A 16,588-nucleotide genomic window follows, 5' to 3' on the forward strand; every position below is an offset into this window, starting at 1 on the left:
TGTTTTATTTTAATTTTTATTTGTTATGTCCAACACACTTTTACTGTCTCTCTTACGCCAAACCAAACTAAAATTAATTACGAAAACATCTTTATAGGAGGATGGGACGGACTATAGGTAATGGTTTTAATTATGGTATTCTACTACAAGGGACGCTACCTCACTACGCCATATGTACGATACTTTACCATACTTTTATATTTTTGCACAGCTCTTTACACTTTTAATTTATCTTATGATTTTTTAAATATTTATATCAAGTCATTCATTTACTTAACTTTGATACCCAACAGCCAATTTATTTTGTACTGTTGTGTCGTTAAACATTCATTCATTCGTTCACGATAATTTATTGTTTTTAAATGTTTACTACTACTACTACTACTACTACTACTACTACTACTACTATTACTACTACTACTACTATTACTATTGTTATTACATGTATTACCGCGTGTACCACTACAACTGCTATTTCTGCCGTGTTGTTATTAATGTCTCTGCTGCTACTACAGTGCCGTACTTAATAGGACTGAAAATTTTGAAAACAATGACTAAAGTAGCGTTGGAAATAGAATAAAACTGATTTTCGTTGATTATTTCTTTCATATTAAATTAACTGGTAAATAGTTTATGAATATCTATTTTATGATACTCTACCTAATTTAGCATGTACTTGTTTGGGCTCTCATTGATGTACAAGGTGGTGTTTACTCTTGAAATTAAAAGAAAAATATCAGTAAAACAGGTGATTTGTGCACTTTATTGGAACAGACTGTAACAAATTTTTATCGACACGACATTGTATCAATTTCATTGCTGTTGCAATATGTCAGGGGACGCTGTCTCTGATGACTGTTTACCCCTATCCCTCTCCAAACCAGTAACTTTTGAGCCAAACTGTCAAGAACTATTGTAAGTGTGTGATCTATTATACCGGTATTAAAGGTGCTATGTATTAAAGTGACATTCCCGAGTTTGCAGCGGTTGTCAAGATGCTATCGACTAACAGATACTTTTTAACGATTGTAATCAAATATCAAATATATTTTTCTGCATAAAACGTGTTTCCGATCGTTGTAATATTTGTACTAGCTTAAATTTTATTTTATTTCCTAAAATATATTTTTTCGTACGTACGAAATTATTTGAAGACAAAATCCAGTTTGGGCTTCTTACAAATATTAAGACGACCAAAAACACATTGAATATATAGACACTTATATCATAAACAAGAAAATACATTTAATATGTAAGTTTAATCGTAGAAATATTTTATTAGTCGGAAATATCTTACAATGCAGCAAACTCAGGAATGTCCCTTTAAAGGTGCTGTCTCCAAGTTGCAAAATGACAGCTATTACAAAAAAAATAAAATAAAATAAAAAAATAATAATAATAAAAATATATATATATATAAAAAATAGACTACACCTTCAACTATATGCCCATAAATGATTCTAACAAAATTGTTTTATCTTCTAGTAGAAAAGCATGTTTATTGGAGAAACAGGAAGGAAGGAAATGTTTTATTTAACGACGCACTCAACACATTTTATTTACGGTTATATGGCGTCAGACACAGGACCACACAGATATAGAGGGGAAACCCGCTGTCGCCACTTCATGGGCTACTCTTCGATCAGCAGCAAGGGATCTTTTATATGCACTATCCCACAGACAGGATAACACATACCACGGCCTTTGATACACCAGTCGTGGTGCACTGGCTGGAGCGAGAAATAGCCCAATGGGCCCACCGATGGGGATCGAGCGAACGCTTTACCACTGGGCTACTTCCCTCCCCTTATCACAGATGCTGATATATAACTATGATATAGACCTTTAAGTGGTTGCAAGATTGAGTAAATTTCTAATATACTTATATTGAATTTATATTCACTAAATATGCTGATCATAATTAATTATGTTCTGCCACAATTCAAAATACTCAGTTAATTTGCAGTTTTAAATATAAAAACGTTTGTTTAAAGGTAAATGAAATTGACACATGTCGATCAAAATGTGTTATAGTCTATTCCAATAAAGTACATAAATCACCTGTTTACCCACATCATTTTTTTAATTTCAAGAGTAAACACCACTTTGTGCATCAGCGAGAGCCCAAACAAGTAAATGCTAAATTAGGTAGAGTATCGTTAAATAGATATTTACAGAATATTTACCTGTCAGTTTAATATGAAAGCAATAATCGACGAAAATCAGTTTTATTCTCTTTCCGACACTACTATAGTGCCCCTTTCTCTAACTGTTCCCTGATTATTTTGTACTACCACCCCACTTATATATGGCTAAGTACGGTCTTACCGTACCAGACCACCACAATTAGGACCATCACCACCACAACTAGTACCATCACCACCACAACTTGTATAATCACCACCATCACAAATAACATCACCACAACTTGTATCATTACCATAACCACGGCTAACATCACCAGCACAACTACAATCACCACAACCAACAACAACTACTACTACTACTATTACTACTACTACTACTACTACTACTACTACTACTACTACCACTATAACTACTACTACTACTACTACTACTACTACTACACTAATAGTACAGAATAAAGTGCTCGTTTTACCTTGATCAGGGTTAGCTGTGCAGAACCTCCAGGAACGCCCCACTTGTATTGTTCTTGTGCCACCAAGTCGTCTACAGACTTGAACGGAATTTTTTCTTTATGTACTGTGAGAAAGGAAATCAGGTTTCCACTGTACACTGCTGCCATGATAATTGTGAAAAACAGCCAGGAACCTCCAATGACTCTAGCTGACAGATACAATGGTGGTCTTGGATTTTCTAAAACAAATAGACTATTAGTCCACAGGTTGTAATACTAATATGAAAAGCAATATGTGCGGTAAAGATATGGTTAATGCCACAAAGATAACGATAGAGGATACCCGTTGCTGCCACAGAATGTGCTACTATTTTCGATTAGCCGCAAGCGATTTGTTTAGTATAGTATAATATAGGATAGGATAGAATGGGATAGTATAGGATAGGATAGGATAGGATACTACAGCCTTTGTTGCTGGAGTATCAGTAGGCTCGCAGACGAGCGTTTTTCCTCTGACCTACAGTAGTGATGATTTCATTGCATGGTGTGGTGTTGGCGTCCCGATTATTCCCGTAGTGCAGCCAACATTGGCAGGGGATTTTCGAGGCTCGAGGGAAATGAGGGAAAGGCATAATGTTATATAATAAAGTAGGCATAGCGAAAGTAAATGAAAATATTTTTGATATTTAAATCGAACATATATTTTAACTGGATTATAAATGTCAAAGGGACATTCCTGAGTTTGCTACAATGTTTAAGATGCTATCGACTAACAGATACTTTTTAACGATTGTAATTACATATCAAATATATTTTTCTGCATAAAATATTAATAGGTTAAATTTCATTTTATTTTCTAATTTTTTTTATTTGAAAACAAAATCCAGTGTGGGCTTCTTACAAATATTAAGACGACCAGAAACACATTGAATATACAGACACTGATATTCTAAACAAGAAAATATATTAAATATGAAAGTTTAATCGTAGAAATTTGTTTTAGTCGGAAACATATTACAATGTAGCAAACTCAGGAATGTCCCTCTAACAAGAGTCCGGTTTAGACCTAGGAAAGGTAAGTGTCCCTTTACCCCACCCTCTCCTTCGGAGTTCGACAGGGTTCACCTATACTGCAAAACAAATACACAATTATTTTAATTATGTTTGCAAATTTGCTTCCTTGTAGTAAATAATCACTATATGGCCACAGATTACAGTTATCGTCCCATTTGGTTGACCAAAATCGGGAAATATATCTGCGCAAATAATCTGCTATTTGATTGTTATTATTTCATGGCATACAAATTTCAAGTAATTTCAACTATTAAACTGAAGATGACAGGGGAGAGCGTGTAGTTTGTAAACGTGTAACCTGTTAACATTGAAGACTTTTTGGTGGTAATTCAAGCCTATGCAAATGCAATACTTGTAATGTAAAATGGATGTACTTCGGCTAGGTTTAGTGGGTGTGTTTGTTTAATCCAATATCCTGGGAGAAAGATCTGGACAACAGCGGTTGTCCTTTTCAGGTATGTTGTCCCCAGGAAGGCAAATGTGTATAAAAATCTTCGGGCCTACTGATATTAACAAAATTCTTATAGCCACTAACGCTACATAGAAATAAGTGTGGTCTTTTGACACTGTTGTCAAATTTAGATAGATGACACCGAAATAGAGGTATCTACCTTGCCTTAGAACGTTGCTGAGAAAGCCCCAAATAACATGAAGTCTTCCAATAAAATGTCTTTTGGTTGTACTTTTAGGATGGATTTGGTCAATGACAAGAGCGATCACACAAACAGCCAGGAAAACAGCTAGCAGACACAAATACACGTCCCATTTCAAGGGAGCAAGGTATGTCCACCATTTGTCTTCCAGAGGACCTGGTTTCTTGTATACAAAACGCGAAGTTTCTTCATAAAAGGCCCCTGTGAAGTCGACCACTTGCTCTCTATCAAACGCACGTGAGAGAGGCGCCGCAACCATATCCACATCCTGAAAATTAAATCAAGTCAGAATAATACAACACTGTACGAAAAATTCCCAAAAGGAAAAGTTAAGACATAGATCACTTTCATACAAGTAAAATTCATCATGGCAAATGTGTTTTATGCTTAAACTAACAAGTAAAATTCAAATCCTGATAAATGCAATTTTTGAAAATAAAAATTCCCTGTTTGGAATTTTCGTACAAAAGTGATTTATGTCAGAATAATATCATTTTATTACATTTCACATTATAGATGGGTGGCGCAGGATTTTCTAGGGAGGAGGTATCATTTTTAAAAATTGCAAAATACATAATATAGGCATTCTTTCCGAGAAACACTCAGTTCACCAATATATAACATATCCCATACTGAATTTGGTTATATTCATCCGTTCAATAGGTGATTTTAGAGATGCTTGGAAATTATGTGAGGCGTTTCACCCCACAGCACCCACCCCTTGAACACGCGCCTGTTATGTTAGGATTTTGGTTTTATTGGGTTATAGTGTGTAATTCTGTGTTTGGTATAAGCACGTGTACCTTTCTAACTAACATCCCTACCAGTCCAGTCCAACTTCCGTTTAACTCTTGTCCCCATTCTCCGTCCACTGGTCTCGTCATGTTATATCTATAAAGTTAAAAAGATAAAGTATGCATTTTCTGTCAAAGTGTAATTTTTAAGAAGTGAAAACTCGTGTATAATATAGAGGATACTTAATCTGGCACCGGATAGAATTTTGAAAACTAGATGTCCTGAAATGCAATGTCCTATATTCTACAAGTAAAATGCTCAAGATTTATTACCAATAATATTTTTATTCAGAATTATTGAATGGAACCCATAACCGATAAGTCTACTGAATATTGAATTATCTAAAACGTATGGGAACTGTAATCATAATGTTTCACGCTCATTACCATATGGATATTTGTCACATGCAGTTACAATTGTAGGCTTATAGGTTAAATATTGTTCAAATAGCAATATATTCAACATTGTAAGTAAACCAAACCCCGCGACGCTAAAAGCTACTAATTTATCTACCTTTGTTTATTGCACGGCAGTGTTCACGGATAATGAAAGGACATAAAGGACATAGAAGAGAATTATAGATAGAAATCACATTGGTAGAAAAAAAAATCGATTTCCTCATGAAAAAAACTCAAATACATTTGTGGGCAGTCTGTAAGTAAGACTGTGGACACATTGACTACCTTTTAAACTAAACAAAAGTAAATAAAAATGTCCTCTTTTTTTTGGTCTTATCCCACTGCTTACTATCCGTTTACTCCTTTAATTCCATCTCATTTCTTCCCGATCTGGCAACTCCTCCCATCTTTCAACTTCTTTCGCTGCCCACCTCCATATCCCAGTCCTTGATTCTTGTGGCTATCCATGCCATACACCTGTCATTCCCCATCAGCTTTTAGCTGTGACCTAAGTCTGATCACTTTGGAGAGTGTTCAGTAGTTACTTCTAGCATTATTAAGAGGCACTTGTAACCACCTACTATGCTCCCCATCTACCGGAGGTCGTTAGTTAGTGCCGTGAGTCAGACCAGTTTTATTAGCGGCAGAGCACGAAGATGTCAGATGGGTGCAGGGAAGTACACAGAGACTGCACCCGTGAAGGAAGGTAAGACAGGCATACGATGGTATGGATAGCTCAGAAGACAGTGTTGGAGGAAACTGACAGAAAGGGTCAAAACTAATTGACTTCGTTGGAGAAATTGAAATTTATATTTTAAGATACTGAGAATGGTAGGCAGAGAATAATAGATGAGAGAGACGAATGAACGTGTGATACCGCTTTGATGGGATTTGAACCACCATCGTCAGCTTGATTGTCCAGCAAGTTATCCAATAGACCATGGCCACTTAGCTATTGGTGTCGCATTGTTTTATTTACAATTTTAAATCTGTTGCAAATTTTAACACTATTTGACCAAAGGATAGCAGTATATATATATATATATATATATATATATATATATATATATATATATATATATATATATATATATATATATATATATATATTGTATGTATGTCGGTTTCAGTAGTACATACATAGATATTAACGCACTGGCGCAGGTGATAATTGCGACTTGTTTGCAGTTGGTTTATAATAAATAAAATGCAAAACGTTAAGCACTAGTTTCTTTTAATGTCATTCGAGATTGAAGTCATTTTCATTACAAAAGATACTGCGCCACATATTCTTACGTCATTTCACTATCTAGCAATGGCTGGTTAGGACTGAAGTTGCGTGTACAGTTTACAGAAACACGTTGCATTAAGCTCGAGATTATATGATAAAGAGATTATTACCCTCGTGTGTTTCGGTATCGTCAATATCATATATTAAGAATAAAAATAATGTATTCCAGAGTATTCTAAATATACGATATTGACAATACCGGAAAACCACTCTGATAATAAATATTAAACCTCTCTCTCTCTCTCTCTCTCTCTCTCTCTCTCTCTCTCTCTCTCTCTCTCTCTCTCTCTCTCTCTCTCTCTCTCTCTCTCTCTCTCTATATATATATATATATATATATATTACGTGTGCTTATTTATTTATTTGTTTAAAGAATACTCACGTAAAATTCAAATACTTGGACAATATTTCCAATACATCAATTGTATACCCGGCGTACGTTACTACTCCACTCTGGTTTGTATGTATGGAAACGAATGGTTGCCACTGGAATGCAAATTAATATTATATCAAAGCAAAAAAAAAGAAGATATAATTAATATTATATCAAGGCAAAAAAAAAAAAAAAAAAAAAAAAAACCCGGCAATTTTAATCCTGCAACATAGGCACCCAAAAGTGAAGTGTACCGGGATCGGAAGTATAACATTTGTCACCATGGCGGAAATTAAGCTCTGGGGTGCAAAGTACATGAAATATAAGATGACATATTCTAAAGCTGGTGTGAACAAGGTGGCGGTCATTACCACAATGGCTGCCGACCGGCCTCGGTGGCGTCGTGGCAGGCCATCGGTCTACAGGCTGGTAGGTACTGGGTTCGGATCCCAGTCGAGGCATGGGATTTTTATTCCAGATACCGACTCCAAACCCTGAGTGAGTGCTCCACAAGGCTCAATGGGTAGGTGTAAACCACTTGCACCGATCAGTGATCCATAACTGGTTCAACAAAGGCCATGGTTTGTGCTATCCTGCCTGTGGGAAGCGCAAATAAAAGATCCCTTGCTGCCTGTCGTAAAAGAGTAGCCTTTGTGGCGACAGCGGGTTTCCTCTAAAAAACAGTGTCAGAATGACCATATGTTTGATGTCCAATAGCCGATGATAAGATAAAAAATCAATGTGCTCAAGCGGCGTCGTTAAATAAAACAAACTTTACTTTACTTTACAATGGCTGCCAGTCCATCAATAAAATTGTATATCACTTAGAAATGTGATCTTGGTGTAAAAACTGATGTTTATGGAATCAATAAATTCATCAAAATGTTTTTTTTTTTTATATTGCCAGAAAATTACACGTCGCGAACATGCGCTAAGGTATACATTCGCGAAAAAAACACGTCGCAATATTAATACGGTTTACAGTACTTGGTTGTCAAACAGCTGAAATGGCTGATGAAAATGGCGGTTTTTTGGCATGAAAATCGAATAATTTGTGTTGGAACGACACCTTTTATGTCAAATATTATATTTTAATGGTTGATAAGTTTAGCTGACATGGGTTGATGAATGCTATAACAAAATATAACCTAAAATGATAACTGTTCGTCTAAAATGATAAATCAAGATGAGGTATATATGCTATGCCATTGATCAATTGATTGTTCATTGAGTAAGCATTGTTGTCATTATAGAGCTATTAGCACTCACACGTTACCACAACTGCAATACCAAACAACGAATGAATGAATAATGAATGAATCGTTAACAAATCCATAACACGAAAACCACTGAGGGTAATATATAAATTGAGTACACATTGCTATGCATACTACTGTCCTCATATCCGCATACCATTTATCATCTGGTACACTGGCGGCTTCATCTCACTATTGTCTTCACACAGAACATAATCATCCGGTTCATGTATTGGCTGATGTTGTGCATGGTTATCCGTTGTCAAAACATGACCACTTTGAATCACAATAACTGGGCAGGCACTTTCATGTCAGGTTGTTCAGCAATTCTGGGTAACATCAAATCTGGTTCATTAGCACGAGTACCACATACCCATAAACTATTTTTATTTTCAAAGGCACTCTTGGCTGCATTTCCAAACTCACGTTTGGGTGTGGTGACGTCTCGCGATGTCATCAGCCGGTAGTGGTATCAGTGCTAGTTAGGTTAATGCTGTCTTCATTTTGGGTAGCTTATTTGGTGAATTTCATTATGACTTATGGGACATTTGATCAATAATTCTCAAATTGTAGGAGAAAACATTTAAAACTTAATTAACAAATAATGGTGTGCACTATCACATGTTAAATGGGAAATATTTATCTTTTAAAAAATTATAAAACATTATGGTAATTTGATTCGTCTTGTCAAGAAGACACATGGGACGTTTACGGACCACGAGTTTACGGACATTCTCAGCTTGAAAGATATAATTTGTGTTTACAGCCCTTTTACTATTCTGCATTATGATCAGTTTTAGGAGAAATATCGCTTTCACTTTTAACACTGCTTATGTTTCTAGTGTAACTGATGGGACTAAAGCACGTGGCTGACAAGATGCTATCCTTACAAAACCATAACAACGTTTTTGTGATACATATGGTTTGTCAAGATTCTAGTTAGCAGTTTTAATAATGAACTGAATACTATGTTTGTTTCAGAAAGTGGAATCATTATACATTTCATTAAGGTGCATGATTTGTCAGTGAACTAAATTTGAACACTTTGAGAAAATGCAATTTACCATGGAATTACCATTTGCAAGCACACTTTTTTAAACTGGCAATCTAATATTGAAGATTGTTCAGCGAAGCGCAATATGCATTTTCATATGGGGACCCAACATTTGATGACCGCCAACTTTTCTTCCTAAAACAATATTCCTTGTGTTCCCAAGTTTGCAATAAATTGCAACTGGTGAGCTTTCTCCATTATTAAATTGAACACTTTCCGTGTCACAGCCAAATAATGATACTGTATTACTTATAACGTAGCGTGCGCTAATGTAAACCAGTTAAGACTGGCATATACTGTTTCCATATATGAGGATATATAATAATATTTCGTTCACTCCAATTATTAGGCAAACCTCGCATATGTCTACACAAATGCATAATCAAATGTCTAGGTATCAGTCTAAACGGCATGAAGATGCCGTATCTCAGTGGTGAATAGGAAAAGACAAGTAAATATTACCAAAAAATGGCAATTGTGAAGTCAATATATTCAAACACGAATTAGGCTGACACCAGTATTGTGTTACATGCAAAGTGTACTTCAGGAAAGTGAACACAACACATTGTAATAAGCAGTAGTGTTCTCGTACTTCTTCTGTATTATCATAACACGAGTATAGTTAGAGTAAAACAAATACTTGTATATCTCCTCACATGCAATGGAATAACATATTCCAGTCACACGTGGTATAAACCAGCACCTGCTATATATGACCAGCTAAAGCACATGCAGCACTGTAATATGAGATCTGTATCCTGCGTATAACACTCTGGACTCTCTCTAGGGTCATGGGAAACACTAAGTATACTACATAATAATGAAGAAAGTTTATACAGCTTTAACACTTTTAGTCGTTTCCAACCTGGGAACACAGGAAATATTGTTTCAGGAATACAAATGGTGGCTACCAGGTTTTGTGGACCCTATTCAGTATCTCTGACTGCGCATTGTTAAACAATATTCAGTGAGACATTGCCTATATGAAGAGTGTCTTTGCAAAGGAATGACTGCACTGATACCAATTGACATAGCGATAAACACGATGCCCATGAATGACGATACCACCAAGTTTGATTTTGAGAAAACTCTTCATGGGTACGATTTACCAAAAACAGACTGCATTACTTGATCAAAAATTGCTGAACATCGACCATTTTTATATACACATGAACTTCAAAGTGCTCATGTCTTGACATTAGATAACCTTGCACAGCAGCATGCAGATGTATCCAAGGCATGCGCCAGATATGTTGTTGCATGTGTAGATCCACCAACACAAGTTATGTCAGTTGAGTTAAAGTATGTTTTGTTCAACAACATCACTGGAGCACATTGATTTAAAATCATTGGCTGTTGGATGTCAAATATTTGGAAATTTTAACATACAGTCTTAGAGAGGAAACCTCAAGGTTTTTATGTGCTGACATTTTACTAAACATTCATTCATTCATTCATTCACACATACACACACTCACTAATTCATCCATTCGTTTATTTGTTCAGGCTTAAGTGGTTAGGTGTTTGTGGATACTGATAGGTGTATAATTACAACAATGCTTTTTTTTTAACTTGGAACCATTGATCAATAGTATGACATATATCGGTATCTTGATCTATTATTTTATACAATTATTTACAATTAGCAAATATATTATATTTTAATATGTTTTTTAAAACATGCTAACAAAACTTATTAACAATCTAAAACTAACATTTGACATAAAATTAGCTTTTTCCAAGTCATGTTACAAATATTTTTAGATTTTCCTATAATAAGTACCGTCCTTTTATTCAGCCATTAATCAACACAATATCTGACAGTATTAGAAACAGTTTTTATGAACTAATTGAACCCATAAAGATCTGGACCCATATAAATCTACGACTGAAGAGCTATTCACGAAACAACGTAAACGTAAGTTACGTGTAAAGTTGGACGTAAATATAAGAGTGCCTACGGTTACAACTAACGCTGCACGTAAGTAGCGTACATATAATAAATCAAGCATGATCGCCGTTATTTACTATTATGTACGGAAACTGGCAGGATTTCCAATAATTGAAGGAGTTTGCGATGGCGAACGCCCACGTATTGAACATATTTTGTCGGAACCGGCCTCGGTGGCGTCGTGGCAGGCCATCGGTCTACAGGCTGGTAGGTACTGGGTTCGGATCCCAGTCGAGGCATGGGATTTTTAATCGAGATACCGACTCCAAACCCTGAGTGAGTGCTCCGCAAGGCTCAATGGGTAGGTGTAAACCACTTGCACCGACCAGTGATCCATAATTGGTTCAACAAAGGCCATGGTTTGTGCTATACTGCCTGTGGGAAGCGCAAATAAAAGATCCCTTGCTGCCTGTCGTAAAAAGAGTAGCCTATGTGGCGACAGCGGGTTTCCTCTAAAAACAGTGTCAGAATGACCATATGTTTTACGTCCAATAGCCGATGATAAGATAAAAAATCAATGTGCTCTAGCGGCGTCGTTAAATAAAACAAACTTTACTTTTATTTTGTCGGCGATCGAACGGCTGTTTTCGACTTGGCCAATTTCTCCTGAGTTATCTTTTCCTTTTTAAGAATGTCCTAAAGTTCGTACCAAAACGCCATGATTCGCCGTTCGCGATGTTATTGTTAGCAGACGACAAGCGGAATTGCGTTTTGGGTATGTGTTATTTACCTGGGTAGCCATCGTTTCTAATGTTATTTTTTAATTTCTCCGGTGAGCGTTTTAAAACGTAGATTTACGTCCAACTAAGTTACGTTTACATTTACGACCGTCTTTGAGAATAAGGTGCTTCTTGCACATAAACGTAAATCTACGGCAGACGTAAGCGCTAGTCGTAGACGTAAATGTACATACTTTTTGTGAATATGGGTCCTGTTTTGACACCAATATTACATTTCCAAGTGCTGTAATTCTGAGGATATACACTTTTGATGATGAACCGGACGCCATCTTGTTCTCATTAAGTTTAGAAAATGTCATCTTATATTTTCATGAACTCTACACCCTAGAGATTAATTTCAGCCACAGTGACAAATGTTATACTTCCGGTTCCGGTTACTCAAACACTAAGACCCTTTTTCAGCCTCAGGGGGGGGGGGGGTCGTCTAGACTGTGACGAACGAAATGTCTAGGGTGTTCGGTTCATGCTCGTCACCAACAAGGCTCAAATGACAATGTTATAATGGCAACACACTCAGGAGATTCCCTTTAAATATTCATTCATTCATTCATTCATTCATTTGTAATTTATTTTTAATTATTTTCATTTTTGAATTAACAGAGAGAGAGAGAGAGAGAGAGAGAGAGAGAGAGAGAGAGAGAGAGAGAGAGAGAGAGAGAGAGAGAGCCCTATAATTATAGGCAACATTTGTAATTTTGTTTACATGTCTTGTACAGATTTGGTTTCTCACTGTATTACTTTGACGATAGAAAATGTTTATTAGTACCACGTTAGTTGCAACAAGCAGATGTCGCTGATTAAATCCAAAACGTGAATTGGGAAACATGTCTGCTGTCAGAGAAATCTCGGCTTGTTTGGAGATGTGGCCGACTTTAGAGAACTGTCTTCCACCAGGCTTCCACAGGAGAGTCAGAACGTCGTACGCGACCTGTGGTTCCTGCTTAGAAATACAAACTAATCATAAAATATTAGGTAGCGAATCAGCAAGAAAACAGCATAGGACAAACTGTCCATTGGCAAAGTAACAAATGTGATAAATACTAACTGTTAATATGAAATTAGAGTAGTGTTTCCTTCATTGTACTGAATGCAGAACGTTTCATACGATTTAGCATTTGCTAAATAAATAGCAAGTCCAAATATATCATGGTCATTTATGTTTTGTAAAACAATACGGAAGTAGCGATCTGTCCCCAAGTTGACGTACCTTTTTCAGGCAAAGTTGGGGCTTGACTGGAATCACTGCAGCTACACTGTCAATCTTTAGATCTGTTAGGTGATGTATGTTTTCAGTTTTACTAAATATCAGCCACTTAGAATAATGACGCAGTCCATGTACTCTATCATCCATATCTGAAACCTGGAATTAAAGACGATATGAGAACACACACTCACACACAAACACACACACGCGCGCGCGCGCGCGCGCGCACACACACATATTGATACAGAGGGGGGAGAGAGAGAGAGAGAGAGGGAGATAGAGACGGACGGGCGCGGACGGACGGACGGGTGGGCGAACGGGCAGGCAGGCAAACAGACAGAGAAGGACAATCGATAACAGAGAGATGACCAATCAGATTCTGAGTGAGAGTAGATCATTATTTGTTATGTTAATGACAAACATACTTATATAGCGTACAAACGTATTGCATGGGTGATAGTACTGTGTGCATAAGTTGTATAATACGATAAACGTTGGGTCTCAACTATGTCACGACGCAATAAAAAAAAACCCAGCATAAAATAAAACAACACAAAAGAACCAAACAAACCATGGAACAAAATAATACTAGCCTTCAGATTACCAAATTGTGTTCTGGGGGACAATATAATAAAATAATACCCTGACAATGGAAACATGACACCACAGCAGAGTTACGGTACAACGCTACAATATTAATAGTCTTATGAGTTTATGAAACACTACACAACAGCACAGTTACGGTACAACACTACACTATTAATAGTCTTATGAGTTTATGAAACACTACACCATAGCACAGTTACGGTACAACACTACAATATTAATAGTCTTATGAGTTTATCAAACACTACACAACAACACAGTTACGGTACAACACTACAATATTAATAGTCTTATGAGTTTATCAAACACTACACAACAGCACAGTTACGGTACAACACTACAATATTAATAGTCTTATGAGTTTATGAAACACTACACCATAGCACAGTTACGGTACAACACTACAATATTAATAGTCTTATGAGTTTATCAAACACTACACAACAACACAGTTACGGTACAACGCTACAATATTAATAGTCTTATGAGTTTATCAAACACTACACAACAACACAGTTACGGTACAACGCTACAATATTAATAGTCTTATGAGTTTATCAAACACTACACAACAACACAGTTACGGTACAACACTACAATATTAATAGTCTTATGAGTTTATCAAACACTACACAACAACACAGTTACGGTACAACACTACAATATTAATAGTCTTATGAGTTTATGAAACACTACACAACAACACAGTTACGGTACAACACTACAATATTAATAGTCTTATGAGTTTATGAAACACTACACAACAACACAGTTACGGTACAACACTACAATATTAATAGTCTTATGAGTTTATGAAACACTACACAACAACACAGTTACGGTACAACACTACAATATTAATAGTCTTATGAGTTTATGAAACACTACACAACAGCACAGTTACGGTACAACACTACAATATTAATAGTCTTATGAGTTTATGAAACACTACACAACAGCACAGTTACGGTACAACACTACAATATTAATAGTCTTATGAGTTTATGAAACACTACACCATAGCACAGTTACGGTACAACACTACAATATTAATAGTCTTATGAGTTTATGAAACACTACACAACAACACAGTTACGGTACAACACTACAATATTAATAGTCTTATGAGTTTATCAAACACTACACAACAACACAGTTACGGTACAACGCTACAATATTAGTAGTCTTATGAGTTTATCAAACACTACACAACAACACAGTTACGGTACAACACTACAATATTAGTAGTCTTATGAGTTTATGAAACACTACACAACAACACAGTTACGGTACAACACTACAATATTAATAGTCTTATGAGTTTATGAAACACTACACAACAACACAGTTACGGTACAACACTACAATATTAATAGTCTTATGAGTTTATGAAACACTACACAACAACACAGTTACGGTACAACACTACAATATTAATAGTCTTATGAGTTTATGAAACACTACACAACAACACAGTTACGGTACAACACTACAATATTAATAGTCTTATGAGTTTATAAAACACTACATGCAAAATGCTTGCTAGTATGTTACCCCATAAAGAACTGTGGTCAAGGTGTCGACCGATGAACTGACGACAAAGTAATTTTCAGCCAATCTGCCAGTGATGAGATTTTGCACATCCACAGAGTTTTGTCCAGGCTTCACTAACATGTAGGTCATATTTTGGTCTGACATCAATATCGTCAGCTGAACTACAGCGAACTCTGAAAAACACACTTTTTCATTTTCATATTGTTTTCAAAGCACACTATTATTTTAATATTTGTTCATTTAAAGTTATATACACCATTTACTTGAACTAAATATACATTTATTATAGTCTAGTTCGGTGGGTTTTTTTTTTAATTATTAAAAATGTTATGCAAAAGTTCACACACACAAACACAAACACACACACACACACACACACACACACACACACACACACACACACACACACACACACACACACACACACACACACACATACACATAGACATACACATATACATACACATACATACAATTTAATTAATTTGATGAAGAAAAACATAATAGTATGAATTGGAATCTAACCTGCCGCTGAATCGTACACAAAGACGACATTGGTCCATTTCAGTTTTCTCACAACTCCAATAATTGCCAAATAGTCCATGGAAAAGTCGTTGTGTGTAAGTGATATACCTTTTACGCTTGCTGATGTAGATACAAATAATATATTAAAGACTGAGAGAAATATGTACAGCATTACATTAAAAATATATGACTCGAAATATAAGCGAGTTCTTCGTTAAAGCCAATGCTATGAATGTTAGAAAACTATATTGTACACACCAATTATAACCACGAGAACAAACATTTTAATGAAGAATTGCATCTGGATCTTTTTTGCAACTGCACTGGCTGTCAAACAAATCGCCTGTGAGTAATATTGCTTTTTTACGAAACTATTTACTTCATGGCGTCCGCGCGACCACAGTGTATGCAGAGTTCCGGATGTTGAATGGCTATTAATATAAAACTGTTCAGTAGTGCATTATACCGTATTTACACTGCGCAACGTCACGAGTGCAGACTAAATATGTGAATTT

Source organism: Gigantopelta aegis, chromosome 4 (assembly GCF_016097555.1).
Source record: "Gigantopelta aegis isolate Gae_Host chromosome 4, Gae_host_genome, whole genome shotgun sequence".
NCBI classification, from domain to species: domain Eukaryota; kingdom Metazoa; phylum Mollusca; class Gastropoda; order Neomphalida; family Peltospiridae; genus Gigantopelta; species Gigantopelta aegis.